Below are 20,848 nucleotides of genomic sequence, written 5' to 3' on the forward strand. Positions count from 1 at the left end.
AAGTTTGGGAACTACTTAAATGCCTTCAAAAAGTCAGATGAAAATTATAGAAAAAAGAAATCCTACTCTGAAAAAGGTCAAGATTCTGGAAATGAAGAACAAGAGGGGTTTTCAATGCAATATAATGAAAGTCATTTTTTTAAAGACTAATCTGGCGTGTGGATGTAACAAAATGAGAGACTAGGAGACCAGCAAGGTGACTACAGGAATAACCTGACAATGGCAGTGTGAGAACAAGTCAGGACTCAAAGGATATTTGCACTTGAGCATGCTTGCAGGCTAACTGAAAGTAGAGCAATCAGAGATTAGTGGAACATTTCTTCATCTTCAGGTATCATTCAATCAGAGCTGATGCTTAAATCCATAGACTGGTCTTGATAAACTTTAAGAAAGGAGATTTACTACCCCTTACATATAATCTACCAGGACATTTTTTTTTTTTTCTGAGCATTAACCTGAAGTTTGAAGGGATTTCCAAAGGTTAGTCTCCCTGCCTCTTGGCAGAATTGCTTTCAAGTCATGCCAGATAGATGACTGTGTTAATAATAGTCTAAAGATGCCCTGAAATTGATGCAAAGATGCCACTAGAATGAGAAGGAGATTATAATCGTAGGAAATCTTAACTGTAGTCAGACTGAAACAAAGAGCTTTAACAATTTTCTAGAGAAAATAAAGCTAAAATAACTGTTTATCATACAGATAGAAAGGTGTAAATAGCATATGTCAGACTTTGAAAACATGTGGTATCGAAAAATTGCCAATGTATAGAAAATTAAGTGAGGGTATGATCTCATGAATATTATTAGTAACTGGCAACTAAAGAGAAAAATTAAGCTAACCAAGGTAGCATTATTTTTTAGCTAGCTTAAAAAACAGAAGGCAGACTAAGAAAATTCATGCTAATCCATTCTGATTTGTTTGTTCTTTTTCACATTTCAACTCAGGACATATATAACTGACTGTGAGGGCATGGGTTTTTCATATTTTGTCAGTTGCACCCAAGTGTCTAAAAGAGCAGCTGGAATACTGTATCCCACAATTTATACTTTTTGTATGATTGAATACCTTCATTATAAACATTTATGTGATCTTTTACATATTTCTTAAAGTATTTAATTTTTTTTCACTTTAAGTATTTAGAGGTGATATCAAAGACACCTCTCAATTCACACATGATATCCACAAATCCTATAAAGCATGATGTAGGATGAAGAGATTCAGGGCACTGGATTTAGAATAAAAAATTTGACTGCATTTGGGTTTGGGTGCTAATGCCAATTGGTTATAGATCTTATGTGAGTCATAATATTTCTCTAATCTTCAGTGTCCATATCTATAATATGAGATTAATAACACCATTAGGTTGAAAATCAGGTTTCTCACTTTTGGAGTGAGATGTTACAGGCAAGTAAAAAGGACTAGAAGTATCCATTTAGTAATGGATGAAAGTTGGGAACATTAATACGAACTCATTTTAGCTTAATATTTATAGAACCAGTAACGGAAATATTTATAGATATGTACGAATATATGAGCTTGTATACAAGTATATATTTCCTTGAGATGACTTAAAATCAATGGCACCCAGTAGCAATAAACACACCTAGGACATAGTTTCTAATGTCTAATACCGTTCTCCAATAAAAGTAACCAAGATTTCTTGGAGAAATAACTTATTATAGGACCTAGAACAAAAAATGTTCAAGATAAGTGTAGATTATTCTACAGATGCCATAAAATGCTTAAAAAAATAAATAAAATCCACAACGCACAATGATATATGTGTGTAAAAGGACACAGGAGCCAACTGAAAGAGCTACTAATGGCCAAAGCTGGAATGATTTCACTAACAGAACCATGTATTATTGGATTATTACTCAAGTGTATTGTACTGGTATAAATAAAGCATTTAATAAATAAAAAATGGATAGAGAATAGATTTCCCATGCAAAATAGTTTCAAATTTATGTAGAAACTGTTTTTAAGAATGTGAGGTATGTTTAACCTCTTAACTATGGACTATACATTCGAATTATTCCCAATATAGAAAGGAAGGAAATCTGACAAGCATCACCCCAGCTAGTTAATCAAAATCAATGTCAACACTGATAAGCTGTGTTGTAGAATGTGCCCTTGTTACAATGTGACGATTGTGTCACTTTACTTCTATAACCTTCCTCCCCAAAATGTGTAACTCCAGTCTAGTCATGAGAAAAACTTCAGGTCATCAGGGACAGAAAACCAGGGAATATCCCACAAGATATCTAACTCCCCTAAACTGCCAAGAGTATCGAAAACAAGGGAATTCTGAGCAACTATGACATCTGAAAGGAACCTAGGAGACATCACAACTAATTGAAATAGAATATCCTGGATGGGATCCTAGAAAAGAAAAATAGCCCTAGGGAAAAACTAAGGTAATCTGAATAAAATATAATAATAATGTATTAGTATTGCTTCATTAATTCTAAAAAATGTACTGGGCTATGAAAGGAGTTTCTATAAACCATATGTTCTATACGTTTTCTATAAATTCTATGTTCCATATGCTTTCTATAAATCTAAAACTCTTCTATAAGATGTTAATTTAAAAAATACCTATCAGGTATAATCTATAGGATTGCTGTAAAATTCAAGTGAGATAAATAAATAAATAAATAAATAAATAAATAAATAATTTAAATAAATAAAATATAAATAAATATATTTTATATATATATTTAAATAAATAAATATATATATTTAAATAAATAAATAAATATATATATATATTTAAATCCAATTTGGCATTTTTTCTTTTTTTCTTTTTTTTTTTTTTTTAATTGCCGTACAAGGAGATAGAGTAGGTAGCACTTGGAAGGAAATTGGAAATAAATTGCTGGGTCATCTCATCATAGCAAGAACTTCTCTTCCTCTTATGTTTAGCTAGAAATGACTTTGTAGTTCAAGGGGCTCGAGTAGATAGCACTTGGAAGGAAATTGGAATTAAATTGCTGGGTCTTCTCTTCATAGCAAGAACTTCTCTTCCTATTATGTTTAGATAGAAATGACTTGGTAGTTCAATTAAAGGTAGTGTTAACTTTGGTTTCTGATGAATCTATACTGGATATCAGAATTGACTAGACAACAAATAGCTTCAACTGGCAAAAGCTTCTTTCAGATTCACAATACATTTTCATTACAGTTTGACTGTTTCACATCATCCTCACTCAGGAACATGAAATGACAGGTTCCCCACCAACTGGCATCTTTCTCTAATACTGTGATAATATGAAGAAACAGTGAATCTCTCTCTCTCTCTCTCTCTCTCTTTTTTTTTTTTTTTTTTTTTTTTTGAGAGAGAGAGAGAGAATGGTGGGGAAGGGGGTGGCAGAGGGAGAAGGAGAATGTTAAGCGGCTCCACACCAAGAATGGAGCCTGACACAGGACTCAATCTTACCACCCTGAAATCATGACCTAAGCCAAAATTAAGAGTCAGATGCTTAAATACTGAGCCACTCAGGTGCTCCAGAAAGTGAATCTTAAAGGTGACTGTGTCACCAGGGAACATATTTTAGGTCACATTTCATTGGCTAAGTGCCATATCTGTAAGGAAGTGGGGAAAGATAATCCTAAAATATACCTGCAGATAGTAAAAGTGCAAATACCAGTGAACAGAATGAATGACTATCACATTTTTTATAACAGCCTCTGTTATATATTTATTCATTCAACCATCAGCCAACAGTGAAGAACCAACTACAGTTATTCTTGATGAAACTGGAAAGTTTGTGTATCAGAAACTCATTCCCCAATTCTTTATATGCTACAGACCTCTCTCACTGGACAAGTGATGCTCAAAAGCTCAAAAGCTCAAGATTCAAGCTGATATTCAATATAGAAACTCCTTAGGCCATCTACTTGAAAATTTCTTTGTAAAAAGGAAACAATGTTTTTACAGATCACCTTTTTAGAGTGATGAGTTTTGATCTTGGTTTCTTTCATAAGTACATAAGGAGGTGACAAAAGGAGGGAAACAACAAAAGCAATCCATTCACGATAGTCAATTTATATGGAGATTTCATGGCAAAAATCACAGGCTTTGGTTCAAATCCCAGCTCTGCCATTTACTTTTCCTTTTTTCCTTTTCCCACAAAAACACAACAAAACCACGTGTACAAATAAATCCTGAGTGAATTAGGTGTGCTCACCATTGAGCCAGTTGCAAAGACAGATAGAAAGCACATGTAAAACATACCCTCTGCTCTCAAGAAGCCTCACAGTATAGTGGTTTATCTCTGGTTTGTGTCTCTCATAACTGCTCTTGATTAATATCTGTCTCTGGGTGGAAAGCCGTCTCAGTCCCCTGTATGACTCCTCCTCTGATCTGCAAATCATCAGTGCTTGCCAATTACACAAATCTGTTTAACGAGCAAGTATCACCTCCGTTGTATAAAAATGATGGTTTGTAACAGAGCTTTCCAGAGGTTACTGGCAGTACTTACTACAAGTGTCTGAAATTTCACTCTCAGGGATTTGTTTCACTGGTGGAAGTTGGACACTTGAAGAGCCTACTCTAAAAATGTGAAGAAGGAGGAGTACCTTCGACTTATATTAGTTAGAACTAATGAAATTATCACGTGACAGTGCAGAGGGACCAAGATCTTGCAACCATAGGTAACAGTAAGAGCCCTAGAAGACATAAAGTGGAAGAAACAGGCACTGAAAGAGGCTAGATGAATATAAAAAAAAAAGTCTTGCTGAATCCACAATTTTGCCTTCAGCTAAACTCGTATGAAAGAAATAGTGATACAAACTGGAATAAAAGTTGCCTGCTGTTCAAGTTTTCAGTTAATTGACAGACCAATCTTTTCAGCTTAATATTTAAAAACAGTTTAATAAATCCTAAATGTGTAGTACTAATAAATACATTAACAAGGAAGAGAAGGTCCTAGGGAGAGTAAAATTCCTTTAATTCATCTCCATGCCATTATTTTCAAGAAACACTGTAGGGTTTAACATGAGATTAGCATCAAAATCAAGACAGACCATTATAATTTTTTTTAAACATCCTGCAGATATGCTTTCCTTGGTAGATTCCTTTGGCCCCCCACTGCCATTCTGTTTGGAGATAGTGTTTGAAATCAGGACTCTGCTCTGCAGGCCATCTAGCAAGAAGAAATTAGTAAACACATGGCTGGAGACAGGCTAGAAGAATCTATTCACAGTCTAACAAGGCAAGCATTATGATTCCACTGACCAGATAAATGGAGAAGTGAGGAGATTGAAGCTACATGAAAATATTTATTATTAAAACACATTTCAGGAGCTTTCTGTTCTTCAGAGGATTAGTGATGAATGGAAGTACTTATGATTAAATTATGAAGCCTGCTCTTTTGGTAAACAAAGCATGTTTGATGAAACTTGCCAGGGGGTATCTGCCTCCATAATATAAGATTCTTTTCATTTTTTGGTCCTGGAATGACCATGCCTTTTCCTTACCAGAAACAATGTCATTATTGCAAGCCAATGGTCCTGTTCATAGGCTACTTAAAAGTTAGCCATGCATTCTTGTTTGCTTGGGATAGTCCCAGTTAATTCTGCAGTCCCGATATCTTTATTAATGGCATCACTTTTACTCGTGAAAGCATCCGATTTAGATGATAAATTATATGGTCACCCAACTAATAAGCAGTCTCTGTGAGTGGTTTGGGCTCAATATAAATTGATACCAGATTCACACCAGTAATGATCAATGAAGAATTTCACTGAGTATGTCATTCAATTAAAGGGCTGCACTCATGGGGTCAAAACCATGTGTCTTACCCATATAACATGGAAGAGTAAATCTATTCCAAGATCAAATAATTTTCTCCTAACAAGGCGAACTTTCACGTATATTTAGGGACATTGAAAGGGAATGTTTGTGAATACACTTCATTTGAAGGCTTAACAACCATGTGAATTTAGGCAGGTTACTTTACTTCCATGAGGTTCACTTTTCTTATGTGTAGAACTGAGATAAAAAACAACTAGTTTTGGGGCACCTGGGTGGCCCAGTCAGTTAAGTGACTGACTCTTGATTTCCGCTCAGGTCAAGATCTTGGTATTGTGGGATCTAGCCCCATGTTGAGTGCTGCAGCAGGCTCTACACTCAGGAGATTCTTTCTCACTCTCCCTCTGCCTCTACCCCCCCCAAATAAATTAATTTAAAAAAATCTGCGTTACAATTTAAAATAATACAAACCTTCCTAAGGAGAGTCACCTGGACAAAGATCACTGAATTTGGAATCCAAAGAATCAAATAATGATGCTATCATTTACTACCTGTGAGATCTTGAGCAACTCACTTTAGCCACTCTGTGCCTTAGTTTCCTTATGTGCAAATAAAGGCTTTAAAAGTTTGAGGGCCTTCTCTGTTACAAGGAAGGAACATACACAGAAGGTGATGGAATGAGGAAATTGTATAATTTGCACTGGGTGCCCAGAGAGGGACTCACATTAAAGTTTTCTCAGATCTGAGGAGACTGCTAAGGCTTTGGGATGAGGATAATCCTACTGATGTGGATGTTTGTAAAGCAGTTTCCGTAGAATGGGATTTATTTTGGGAGAGAGCTTTCTTTGATTCTTAAAAGTATTGAATTGTTGAGCTTCCTTATTTATGAAGATGTGAGACAAATACTTCTTGCAAAATTTTCTATAAGAAAAATTTGTAGGCTGTGCAGCCACCCAATATTTATGCTATAACTTAGGTTTAAATGTAGTTTGATAAAGTAACTTGGGTATATTAGCCAGACTATATTTCTGTATAATAATCATTTTTCTTTTCCAAAATGTGGACATAAAATGTATTAATTTTTGACAATTTTATTTATTTTATTCATGAGAGATGCAGAGAGAGAGGCAAAGACATAGGCAGAGGGAACAGCAGGCTCCCCACCAGGAGCCTGATGTGGGACTCAATCCCAGGACCCCAGGATCATGCCCTGACCCCAAGAAGCATGCCTTGCCCAAAGCCAAAGCCAGACGCTCAACCAACCACTGAGCCATACAGGTGCCCCATGGACTTAAAATTTGTCATGCCTGAAAATTATTATTTGTTTCTGGGTTATACATATGGATTTATGTCCAAACTTTTGCACAGGAGCTGTCAGAGCCAAAACTAGACTACAGCAGGAGTGTGTCCATTAATCGGCCAACTCTTGATTTGGGCTCATCATGATTTCTGGGTCCTGGGATTGAGCCCCATGTCAGGTTTGGGCTCAGTGGGGAATCCACTTCAGGATTCTCTCTCTTTCCCTCTGTCCTTACCCCCCCCCCCAAATAAATAAATAAATCTTAAAAAAAAAAAAAAAAAACTAGACTACAGAAGGAATAGGAAATGTGTAAATCCTAAACTTCTCATCAATTCATGCAAGAGAAGAAAACAGTTATAACAATAATAATAATACTTATCACTCCCATAATGCTTATTATACAGCCACACTATAGTACTAAGTACAATTTGACTAAGTTCATACATTAATCTTTTTAATTCCCTCAATAACTCTATAAAACAGGTATCATATCCCTAATTTACAATGAGAAAACTGAGAAGTGAGGTGTGTGTTGTCACATATCTAGTAAGCCATAGAGCCAGGACTCAAAACTAAGGAACTTGACTTCATAGTCTTTTAACCTTATCTAATATTGCTTCCCAAAACTGGCTATAGCATTATGAAATTTATACTGTGAGGTCTTTTTTTTTTAATACCATGAGATCTCATATTTGGTATTATTTGCAATTAATAAGTTCAAGGATGATAAATGTGGTATCAGACTATCATTTCTGGAGTTTGTGAAGCCTGATTTCACATTTATGAGGGATAATGCCTTCTATTCGCTACAACCATCATCATTCTAGAAAATAGTGAATTCTCAATCCATAGAAGCGTTGGATCTTAGACTGAAGGGTATAAAGATCCCCTCTTTCTTCTGGTCCAGTTGAGCCTGGGATCTGAGGAGTAAAGGTGGCAGAGTATTCATGGTAGTGACTTGATTTCTGCCATTTGAAGATATTTCAGAAGCTAGAAAAGCAGCCAACCTGATGTAGGACTCTGAGATCAGTTTGAGCTCATGGCCTTCAACTGTGGTGACTTTGAGTAGTCCTTTGTCTATATTTCTATTATTTCTAAACCACAAGTAAGTCTTTTCACAAGGTAAAATGTTGTCTTTTCAGTTCTGTGGGAAAACACAGGCATGATTGTTTCCCAGAGCTGCAGTGGGCTAGGAGCCGAGGAGACCAGTGAAAGTCACTGCTGTCCAAATAAAAAGTAGTCTATCCGGAATCACTTGTGGTTATGGCAGAGATAGCCATGCAGGGGCAAGATGAGTTTCTGACCAGAGGATGCTTTGGGATTTGATTAGGATTGCCTTCAGGCAATATTTCAAAAACTCAGAAATTGCTTGGGAGGTATTTGGCAGGGTTAGACTGGAGAAGCTGGTGACAATTTGAGTTACATGTGAATAAGTAAAGAAGCAAAATTACCTTAGAGATAGTTCTAGAGCCTTACAGACACTGGATCTGTGTACAGTTAGACTCTTGGAGAACAGAAATGAATTTAGCTTTCAGGATACAACCTACATGTGATAATGACCCACTCTTCTGTGTATAGTTTATACTCATAATCCTACCCCTCACCCTTCACAAAGCTTATTTAAGCATATCAATATCCATCATTATCCATATCCACTTCTCCCCCTCTGCTGGTTTGGTCATATTTACTACTAGGTGAGGTAACTACTAAAGGCACATATATTTGAACACTGTTTTTATTTCCTTCTTAGAGTCTTCCATCTCACTCTGATGCCAAGGCAAAGGTTAGAACATGTCATCATTCTTAATCATCCTCTTCTGTTTTCTCTACCCTTTTACCATAAGAAAGGATAAGAGCATATGGCTTGGTAAACTTTGCAGATGGCCCAAGAATCTTCTCTTTGCTCCCTGTGAAGCTCCCTGACATTAAGCATCTTGTTCATTCTGTTTACAGATAACAACCCCAATGCCAATGACTAATCACTCCATAAATTCACTGAAAGAGTAAATGAATGTATGACTTAATGCTCATGACTTATGCTTCTCTCCACACAGCTAGATATGCAGTGCAGCCCTGAGTACTTTCTCTGAGCAGGTCTGTTCAGCATGATATCTGCTTTGACTCTTCTTAATATTTCATCCATATGCTGGATTCCACTACATATTTGTGTCTTGGCAGCAAAAGGAGGTGAAGTAGGAAAGCCACACTGTGTAGCACTCTGTAGGCCTCTAGGCTAAGCTGTTTTGCAGTGAACATCAGTTGTTTGATGTGTTTAGCTGTCCTCTTTTCTTCCCCTTCCTTCTACATACCCCTTTATGTGGGTAAGAGCTCTTTAGCAATTCTATGTGGTTCTAAAGCAATTGTCAAGCCCAGAGATGTGTCTTTCTGAACTGAGTTCACTCAATCTGAACCAATTATATTTTTTTCTGGAAAATTTAATTTTAAATATAGGTATAAAGAGGTAGAACATAGTTTGAACTGAGTTATTTGGTAGTAGTCTCTTAGAGACATAATTCAGAAGCTTGTGCTAATATGATCCTTGGGGTGTCTCCAATTTGTCATTTTCCCAAAGTGTGATGGTCCATCTCTTTATTTTTGAAAGCTATGCAGATGAGTCCCCTTCAGCACCTCCTTAGGTTAATCAGAATAATGTTCTGCTACATGCAACCAAATAACCTTAATTATCAAATTTTTCATCAGACTATCAGAGAGCTCCACTTTTTGGGTTATAAATGTAAGTGTGCCCAACAATAATGAGACACCTTACTTATTCTTTGTGATTATCTAATGCATTCAGCCCTCTATCCCCAGTATCTGGAATAGTGCCTAGTATACAGTGAAAATTCCATACATATTTTATATCAGTGAATGAAAGCATGCATTGTTTTCTTATATTGCTCTGAGAAATCTTTTGGGGTAGTCACTGTTACTTGAAAAGAGTTTTAGGCATTTCTGAGCCTTCCAGCCAAGAACCATTTCAAGTAGTGCCTTCAGATTGCTTCTAAAAATGTCATCTTTCTATTGGGAAGGATGCTAGACCACTATTCAGCTGCCTGGTCTCTCTCTTGTCCCTTAGGGTGCTTCTTAGCACTGATCACAGTACTAGTCACTCAAACTGCAGTGGTATAAGACACTAAGTGAAACAAGGAAGAAACCCTCAGGATGCTTTCTTTCATCAGAAGGAGTAAAGAGGTATACCTGGCACTTAGACTCCTGTGAAGTTTTCTATGGCATATTATTACTTTCTATCTCAATAGGTAATATTGTTAATTATATTTGATCCATGTGAAAAACATTTCCAATGTGCCTCTATGCATGTTCTTGCCAATCTGTCAGTCTGTGACATTCCCTGTCTCCCACCATGATATGTGTACTTGGCTAACTCCTCCTATGTTTGCTCCATTTTTGAGAGTGGAAGATATAATTTTTCTCATGTATACTCACTTCTCACTCCCTGTATTAAATAGGTGGTTTCATCAGATAGTCTTCTCAAGTGCTATTCTTTATCTTTCATGAGATTAAATTACTTCTGTAAATTATTATTCAATATCATGCTTTCCAGTAGACTATATACTTTAGGTAGTCAGGACCTTAAATCTTTGTTCCTTGCTGTGCATAACACAACTTCTTTGTCTTGTGTCTACTTTTGTATTTTAACTGACGAACAGAATTGACCAGGAGAACTTTTGCTGACTATTAAGTACTCAATAACTACTTATTAATTTCGTAGCATATGGAAAAGGACTCTATCCAATATATCTAGGAGGGTATATGTGCAAGCCAATTGATATAATTATTCTTTATTGACTATTATCATTGAAAATTCTTAAAATGCCACTCGATATTGTAAATATTTTTTAAATAAATAAAACCTGACCTATTTATTTTTAAAAATGAATGAAACATTGATAACTTAAGCCTCTCCTGCACAAAGTAAAATGCTATTTAAATGCATCCATGATAAAATGAATTTCAATATGGCTTTGAGCACTGTACCTACCATGTCCGCTTTCTAAGTAGTTCCACCAGTATAATTTCGTTGCTTTTTATGCATCAAATAATAAAGAGAATTGACTAGATAGAAGTTACAGAAGGATGTAGAAGTACCACATCCACCTGGAGCAGAGCTCTTGAGAAAGGCTGACAAGAATCCCGAATAGTAACTATATACATCTCTTTCCCTTCTCTTCACCACACAGATGCACAGACATACACACACACGACCCCCAAGAGGTTCCAGAATTCTAAATATGGACTAGGTCTTTTTTATTGTTCAAAATCCTCTACTGTATTCTGCATACTGCTTTTACTTTGTGGGTAATGACTGCTTAGAACAAAGACTTTTGTAAGGAAAAAAGACTGGGATAGTCATTTGGATGGCATCAGATTGTGTGCTAAAATGGACATGCTTTATATTTTGCTTAGGGACACCTAATTGGTCAGGCAGTAACAGACACTGACCCCTTAAAAGCAAAACAAGGTAGTTCTTTCTGAACCAAGACATCAACAGATCTCAAATGCACTGAATAGAACAAGTGGTAAGCAACATCATACAAGCATATATAGCACGGGCCTTCATAAATAAGATCATAGCATGATGTATTACAATTTAAAATATTAAACTATATATTTTAAATCCTCATGTCCATAAACTTAGATCTACCTAATGTTTGCTAGGTGGGTTTTTTAATGTTAGTGATATTTTATTTCTTTTTTCATATTGTAATTTTATATATACAAACATAAAATTTACTATTTCTAACCATTTTTAAGTGTAGAGTTCTATAGCATCAAGAACATTCACATTGTTGTACAGTCACCACCACCATTCATATCTATAACTTTCCTCTTCTCACACTGAAACTGTATCCATTAAACACTAATTTTCCATTTCTCCCTGCCCACCATCCCCAGCAACCACCATTCTACTCTATATATCCATGAATTTGACTGCTCTAGGTACCTCATGTAAGTGGACTCATAAAATATTTGTCCTTTTGTGACTGGCTGTACAAATATCTTTTGATCCCGGTTTTCATTTCTTTTGTATGTATACTACCCAGAAGTGTAATCGCTAGGTTCTATGGTAATTCCATTTTTAATTTTTTTGAGAAAACATCATACTATTTTTATAGCAATGGCACCATTTTCCATTACCATCAGCAATGCATAAAGGTTCTAATTTGCCTCACATTTTCACCAACATTTATTATTTTCTGCATCTTTTTTTTTTTTTTTTTTTTTGTAAAAATACCCACCCTAATAGGTGCTAAGTGACATCTCTTAAAGCTAGCTTAAGGGACTCCTGAGTGGCTCAAGGATTCAGCATCTGCCTTGGCCTCAGGGTGAGATCCTGAAGTCCCAAGATTGAGTCCTGGGATTGAGTCCTGGGATGGTGCCCTGTATTGGGATCCCTGCATGGAGCCTGCTTCTCCTCCCTCTGCCTGTGTCTCTCGTGAATAAATAAATAAAATCTTTTTCAAAATAATAAAAATAAAACAAAACCTCCTTTATTTTTTTATTTTTATTTTTTTACAAAACATCCTTTAACATGTATTTGCCAGGCATGTAAGAAAACTGTGATTTGCCAGCCAAGATTTGAGACATCTGTTTAAGAAAATATGCCTTTTGTGCTTGCCCCAGTTTTGCATAGTTTCCCTCTACCTATCCAATTTCTTGACTCCGTGACTTTTAGACTCACATCTAAATCCTCCAGATATAGATTGTATTCAATTTCAGTGTGCAGTTTTTCAATTTGGGAACCTACCCTTAGCATTCTTTCCTATAATCTGACTTTGTCTGTCTCTCTGACTCCAGCAATTTTTGTGGCTCAACTGTGAATTCACTACTCTTGTGTAGTTCAGTAACCCTGCCTATAAAAGAAAGACATAGACAATAACCACCACCTATGGGATGTCACCAAGCCTGAGATTTTTGCCTATCACCCTTGCTTTCTGACTTGTAGGATGATTGTGACTCTAAAAATAAATACAGCTTTTGTTATGTGCAGCATAGAACATCTCGTCAGAAGTACATCTCATCGGAGCAATTTCTCATATATTAGATTGTTCATCTAGTTTTGCACACTTTTGGCACATGAATCTACATATGCCAATAGACATATTCCATCTATCTAGTACAGATATCTGACTATAACAGGATCTCAGAAATATATGAACATGGACTTAAGGACTAATTGAAGATGTCTGTTCTCTGCAAATTGATGATTATATCTAGTTTTCTATATAATTAACTTATACAAATTATACAAGGCAATAATATATGTATAAAAGGAATTTCTCTTCTTCCTCCAATAAATCTATGAAACTGTTAGAATAAAAGAATGTTTGCATTTTATTTGGTCCAGTTTTACCTTCTCTTTATATTACCCACTTGTTATTGACTATATTCTTTGTGTTTCATGAGTTTTTGGTATATCTGTTCTACCAAAATTCTGTGTTAGATATGCCTCTCATAATGGTGCCTACGCTATTTTTTTTAATTCACTATTTGCAGTTGCTTAATTTTTCTATTTTTAATTTAGAGCTTTTATCAGATATATTTGATCCTGCCAATATACTGCACAAAATGCTGTCACTAGTTACTTGTTATATGTTCCTGGAAATGGCCTTACTGCCCATTGAAAGTTGGTCAGCTTGTCTTCCTGTTGAGTACTCTGGGCAGCTGCTTCTCTCTTCTATCTCTGCTTTAAATTTGCAGAACAGGGAGCAATATTTTTATGTGGCAGGAAGAACACTCTCTGCCCTTCCAAGCTCTAGCTGGACTAAAAATTAAATGGACATCAAACAGATTACCAGGAGAAAAATCAAATTTCACAAGTAAAGAGAATCCACAGAGACGTAAAATTCCAAAGACAGGCAAAACAAGGTATATATATGTCATACCGAACTAAGAGGAGGGTAGTATAATCCAACTAACATGACTGTTCCTCCATGAGTTAGAGAGACTGACTACATCAGGTGGAGTTGTCACATAAAAGAAACTTTATTTACAGCAAATAAAGAGATCACGGGAAATAACTGCCAAAGCTGTGGCTCCTGGACAAGGGTGAGTGGTTTCTTTCTTTCTTTTTTTTTTTTTTTTCTTTTTTAAGATTTTATTTATTTATTCATGAGCAACACAGAGGCAGACACAGGCAGAGGGAGAAGCAGGCTCTGTGAGAGGAGCTTGATGTAGGACTTGATCCCAGATCCTGGGATCATGCCCTGAGCCAAAGGCAGATGCTCAACCACTGAGCTACCCAGGCAGCCCAAGTGAGTTTCTATTATTTAGGATTAGGATAAATATTCAGAAAGGACAACCTTGTCACTGCACATAAAGGCCATAAAGGCGGGCATCAGTTTGCACAGGAATACTTTAAAAACATGCATCCTGTGTTATGTTGATGAAGCCTGTGTTGCTCCTAGGACGGAGCCTTTAACATTCTAATGAAGCAGAGGTAACTCTCTGCAAGAAGAGACTAAGAGCATGCTCCAAGGGCCTATATAAATTGGAATGGGGTCTTGGCTGGTTATCTCAGGTAAGGAAAGAGCACTTTTGCACCAGCACTGGGAGTTTTTACCATTGATTTATTGTCTTTGACACAGTGAGACTATTTCCTGGCTTGGGAGAGACTGTTAGTTTTTGCATTCCCTTTGTTCCCTTAAAATCCTTAACTACTGAGGTTTTTGCATTTCTTTATAATCCCACATCTCTTAGGAAGTTCTGCAATAAGTATAGCCTGTAAGGCTAAGATCAGGAAAAATAGCTGGGGGTTAAAATACTTCCCCTGACTCAACTCTGCTTACAGTATGGGTCTGAGGACTTAAGGGGAAAAATGCAATTCACAGGAAAATGAAAAAGAGTCAGTGTTTGGTAAGCAAATGTTTTCTGGGCCATACGGAAACAATGGTGTAGGGAGGGCAATTTTGACAAACAGACTCTGCTAAATTCCTCCCGATGTCCCCTAGTTCATATTAAAATATAGTTACCTATGGAAATAGCTCTCTTCCGGAGTGGGTTCTCTACCTAAATTCTTTTAGGCCTGTCAGTGAGAGAGAGGAGTGGTCAAAATTTCTTCCAGAGTCTTTCAGGCCTGGATTGTTTTCAGCTCAAGCATGATCTGCAAGCCCAAGTGGCCAAGGGGTCTTGAGGCAACCTGTTCTTGGTCCCTATGTGGAGGCCGAGAAAATTAAAGCCATTCCGCTTTAAGTTCAGCGTTTGCATAAGTACAGCCATCTCAGGCCCCTGTGAATAAGAGCTGAAATTTACAGGGATCCCTGGGTGGCGCAGCGGTTTGGCGCCTGCCTTTGGCCCGGGGCGCTATCCTGGAGACCTGGGATAGAATCCCACGTCGGCTCCCGGTGCATGGAGCCTGCTTCTCCCTGTGCCTGTGTCTCTGCCTCTCTGTCTCTCTCTGTGTGACTATCATGAATAAATAAATAAAATCTTAAAAAAAAAAAAAAAAAGAGCTGAAATTTACATTACTTCAGTTACAGGAAAAAGAAAAAAGTTTACAGCTTAACGCCCTAGAAAGCCCCATATTAGAATGAGAACAGAGCTCAATGCCCTTGAAAGCCTCATATCAGAATGTAAACAGAGCTTGAGAAATTCCTCCAGCCCTTCCCCTAGACCAGCCCATAAAACTAAGCTGAAACCCACTTCAAGTCCCTGCTCCACTGTGTCGGGTACACTTGGACCCAAGCTCGAGCTTGTAATAAACCCTCCTGTGTTTGCATCGGTGTCGGCTCCTTGGTGGTTTCTCGGATATGTATCTTGGGCACAACACCTACACTCCTTTTTCATTGGTCTGAGTTGAGAATTAATTCTTCTAAAAAATTAAATTACATGGATATTATAACATTTCCATATATGGATTTTTATTATTTAGCTCTTTAACTTCTAAATAGCACAAGGCTTTGCACGCAATCGTGAAAGGACTAATGATTACAAATTCATGTATTTCAGATAAAGTCACATATCTCAAAACCACCTTTGGTCGGTAAATCAATTAATTGTATTTATAATAAAATGGAAATGCATTTGAAATTCGTTTGAAATTATAGTTGTTATCAATAGTCTATTTTCTGTCAAGTTGCAGCCACTCCTCCCTCCAGAACTTCCTGAGGTCTTGGTACTGGTACCCTCTTATTTCTTTCTAGGTTATCAAGCTCCTATTTATCTCTGCCTACCCCTTTTGTAACCGGGGCCCAAGGGAACAAGAGCATCTGGCCAAGTTTGGCCACTCTCTGCGATATATATCATCCAAAGAGAAAGAAAATACTGGTGATGAAGCAAAAAGGAATTTATTTGCAATGAGGTCAACACTGGGACTAACATCTCAAAGACTGTCTCCAAAATGATGAGACTACTTCTGGATTTAGATAAGGGGAATGTGGGGCCAAGATAGGTGGGTACATGCAGGTCAGGTCCATCGTTGTCTTGAGGTCAATCACAGGGGTTCTTGCTGGTGCCAGCATAGTACCTGTAGCTTGAAGGTTTAGTTTGGGTTCTCTTATGGGATGGTTGGCCCACCAGGTCTTTTACCTGCTGAAAAGAATATAATCGCATACACAGTACAGACTGAAGTCAAAATGGAGGTAGTTGAGATGTTCTACTACTTTTTCATGCAGTGACTCAGTTTTATCTGCCTTTCAAGCCTTATCTGTTATACCCATCTCTTTGCCAAAAAAGGAAAAAATAAAGTTTTAGCATGTTATTTTCCATTTGCGTAGACAGATCACTCCAGCTAATGACATTAATATTTTTGTTCAGTGTTGAACATAGACAAGCTTCCATTTTTGAGTGATACTTTGTAATTCAAAATCATTTTACCTACAAAACTTTGCCTCCTTTCTAAACAACAATATAGAAACTTTTAATTCAATTTTGGATATAACAAACAGAAAGTGCTTATGTTCACTGTGGAGGCCAAGAAAATTAAGGCCATTCCACCTTAGGTTCAGCGTTAGCACAAGTACAGTCTCAGGCCCCTGTGAATAAGAGCTGAAATTTACATTACTTCAGTTACAGGGGGAAAAAAAAAGTTTACAGCTTAACACCCTAGGAAGCCCCATATCAGAATGAGAACAGAGCTCAATGCCCTTGAAGGCCCCATATCAAAATGTAAACAGAACTTGAGGAATTGCTCCACCCCTTCTGGAGGTCCCCTAGACCAGCCCTTAATACTAAGCTGGAACCCACCTCGGGGTCCAAGTGTGTCGGGTACACTTGGACCCAAGCTCCAGCTTGTAAATAAACCCTCATGTGTTTGCATCGGTGTCGGCTCCTCTGTGGTTTCTCGGATATGTAATCTTGGGCACAACATTCACGTCGCCTGTAATTGCCTAATTACTTTTAATCATATGTATTTCTCTATAAAAATATCATGATAGATCACTGTTTCCAGATATTTCTACTAAGGATTAATTGCCTTTAAAATAAACGTACAAATAGTGTAACAATGAGCATGCGTAAAAATGGATTCAGGACACTTTTTAGGTTGGCTTGGGAGATAATGAGTAGTTCTGTGTCCTTTGACTCCATAACCTTGATTGACTGCTATTTTTCATGCATCAAAACCTATCAAAATAATTTATGCATTTGTTCTTAGAGATGGTATTTTACTCATTAAGAGAACGATGATAGCGAATGATACAAAACACATATTCAGGAAGTTTGTCAAAACATTGTTTAGTGACCATATGTGCTTACCTTTTTATCCTCCCCCAAGCAGATTTGAAATTACAGGAGGCAATAAAGAAATTGTTAACTTACAAAAACAAAGAGAATGGAAAGATGATGCTAGAGAATGAAAGAGTAAGATCTGGAATCATGAAATGGGAGCCAGCATAGGAGAGTAACAGCAACTTTCCAGGATATCATGTGTCCTCTGGACATTTAGAGCCATCTTTTCAAACTTGCTGCTAGAGGACAGCTAACTACAGGAAGGAGAGGGGGGCAAAAGTTGGTTGGAGAATGAAACTTTTAAAAACTGTGGGTTTAGATATTGAAAAGAAAGCATTGTTAACTGTTGAAAAATATTTTGAAGTATATTGAGGGGAGTTTTAGCTGATATGTACAAAAATTAAACGAAATAAATAATTGCAGAATAAACTAAATAATTCAAGAAAGAAATCATTCAATAGTTATAAATAGATGAACAATTATAATACCCTAAGTCCTAACTATCACTTTATTAAATAAAACTTTAAAAAGAATAGTAGGAAGGTATGAGTAGCAGAAGTATAGATGGCTTATGTAAGCAAGAAAGAGAGCCTCTCAGCATTTTAAAAAGATAATAGACAATAGAATCTATCTATAGTAAGTAATTCAAGAAGTAGCAATACACATATTTTGGGAGATGAAAAGAGTAGGCAAGAGACCATTGTTTTTTTCTTAGAAGCTTTTAAAATTATTTGATTTATTTAAATATGTATATATATTATTAATAAAAAGACAAAAACAATGAAGGAAATAATTGAAGAATTTTAGGTCAATTACATTTCAAATAAATTTGAAGAAAAAGATGTTTCTTGTGATGGCACATGCCAGGATTACAGACTTTTAAGTCAATCTTCTAATGATTTTTTTATACTTCCAATAACTTGTACTCTCTAATCAGGAAGTACAAAGTTATGTAAAAATAAGGCTTATTGTTGTATATAAATTGAAGCTAGGGACCAATATGTTAGTTCCTTATTCATAATTAAAAGCTTTAAAACTCCATTTAGAATTTTTAGAATTTTTTAAATATGAGGAAAAATATGTAATATTTCAAAAATCTGTTTTCCTGGAGTATAAATTATACTTAGCCAAATGCACAGACCATAATTGACATTTGATAAGTTTTAAAAATACATACATTCATATCAAGTTATAGAACATTTAAATCACAAGAGAAACATCCTTTGTGTCCCTGCCAAGTCAATCATACACCCTTTCAGGGACAAACACCATTAAGATATCTTCACCATGGTTTAATTTTATCTGTTCTAGAATTTTAGAAGGATGAAATCATAATTTATGTACTCTTTTGTATATGAATTATTTTGCTCATTATAATTTGACATAGTCACCTATATTATTATACATAATGGTAGTTCATATCTTTTTGTTGATGAATTCTACTTTTTTGTATGACACCTCAATCTTATCCATTCTCTGTTGGCATTTGGAATATTTCCAGTTTCTGACTTCTGGAATAAAATTTCTATGAAAATTTGTGTCCATTTTTTTTTAAGACATACATTTTCATTTGTTAAAAGAAAATACACATGGAGGGGTGCCTGGGTGGCTCAGTTGGTTAAGTGTCGGCATTCAGCTCAGGTCACTATCTCTGGGTCCTGGGATTGAGCCCTGCATCAGGCTTCCTGCTGAGCAGGGAATCTGCTTCATTCTCTCTCTCTCTCTCTCTCTCTCTCTCTTTCCCTCTGCCTCTCTCTGTGGCTTATTCTCTCCCTCAAATAAATAAATAAAAATTTTAAGGAAAAAAAAGAAAATACACATGAAAAGAATTCCTGGATTGAGAGATAGATATATGTATGACTTTATAAGAAACTTCCAATGTTTTTCCAAATTGGTTTACTTTTGGTTTACTCCTACCCACCAGTATATAAGAATCTCAGTTTTAGGGGTACCTGGGTGGCTTGGTTGGTTCAGCAACTAATTCTTGATTTCAGCTCAGGTCATGATCTTGGTGTTGTGAGATCAAGCCCTACCATGGACTCTGTGCTCAGTGTGGAGTCTGCTTGAGATTCTCTTTATCCCTCTCCTTTGGTTCCTTCTCTCTCTCTCTCTCTCTCTCTCTCTCTCTCTCCCCAAAATAAGTAAATCTTAAAAAAAAAAAAAAAAAAACTCAGTTGTATCAAATATGTCCTTGTAATATTTGGTGATGTCAGGGTTTAGTTTTATTTTATCTTAGCAATAAATGTATGGTATCTCATTGATTTAATTTGTATCTCTTCAATTACTATTGAACACTTTTTCATGGCTTTATTGCCATTCATATAAAGTACATTGTGAGGTATCTGGTCAAACATTTACCCATTTTTTAAAATAGTTTTTATTTTTGACATGTAAGAGGGTTTTTTTTTTTCTCAGCCCTAGTCCAGTGTCATATATATTGAGAACATTTCTTTCAATCTGTGGTTTGCCTATTCATCTTTTAAACATGTCTTTTATGACAGTGTTTATTTCTATGATGTCTAATATATTATTTTTTATGGTTAGTGCTTTCTTTGTTCTGTTTAATAAATATTTGCCTACTGCAAAACCCAAAAGATAATATCCTATGATTTCTTCTAGACACTTCATAATTTTAGCCTTCTAGGCTTATGTCTATGACCCACCTCATATTAATATTTATAAAACATGTGTGATAGCAGTTGAGGTTATTAAATATATGTCATTCTAGAGCATTTTATAGAATCATTGTGAAAAATTATTTAAATTCATCTCTAAGAATTCTGTCTTTTGCTCCTATTTTAACTGTATAATTTGTATTGCTTTATAGAAATATATTGAGATATAAAAACTATATATTTAATATGTAAAATCTGATAAGTTTTGATACATATACTCACCTTTGAAAATATTACCACAATCAAGTTAATTAATGTGTCTTTAAGACTCACTTTCCTCACATATTTGGAGTCCTTTTCTTTTTGCCCACTTAATGCCACCACAGTGCCTCCTGATAACTGTTGATCTTTCACTATAGATTAATTTGATAATTTTTAGAAATTGTTATACACGTATTCATCAATGTGTATTCCACTCAGCACAATTATTTT

At 36.0% G+C, this 20,848-nt stretch overlaps 3 long non-coding RNA genes across 6 annotated transcripts in view; 2 read left to right on the plus strand and 1 right to left on the minus strand.

Moving 5' to 3' along the window:
• Positions 1-2,338: 2,338 nt before the first annotated feature.
• The window catches only part of LOC125753270 (uncharacterized), a 30,222-nt gene continuing 11,712 nt past the window's right edge, over positions 2,339-20,848 (plus strand). Inside the window, exon 1 of the long non-coding RNA XR_007404672.1 lies at positions 2,339-2,417. This is a non-coding gene — a long non-coding RNA (uncharacterized LOC125753270). The remainder of the gene's footprint in view (positions 2,418-20,848) is intronic.
• On the plus strand, positions 14,069-16,778 carry LOC125753271 (uncharacterized). Its single transcript, XR_007404673.1, has 2 exons — positions 14,069-14,123; positions 16,217-16,778. It is a non-coding gene; the product is annotated as an uncharacterized LOC125753271 (long non-coding RNA).
• Positions 16,345-20,848, minus strand: part of LOC112642027 (uncharacterized) — a 58,061-nt gene continuing 53,557 nt past the window's right edge. For all 4 annotated transcript variants that reach the window (XR_003124990.3, XR_003124988.1, XR_003124991.3 and 1 more), the window contains exon 3: positions 16,345-16,604. This is a non-coding gene — a long non-coding RNA (uncharacterized LOC112642027). The remainder of the gene's footprint in view (positions 16,605-20,848) is intronic.

Source organism: Canis lupus, chromosome 21 (genome assembly GCF_003254725.2).
Source record: "Canis lupus dingo isolate Sandy chromosome 21, ASM325472v2, whole genome shotgun sequence".
Taxonomy (NCBI): Eukaryota; Metazoa; Chordata; class Mammalia; order Carnivora; family Canidae; genus Canis; species Canis lupus.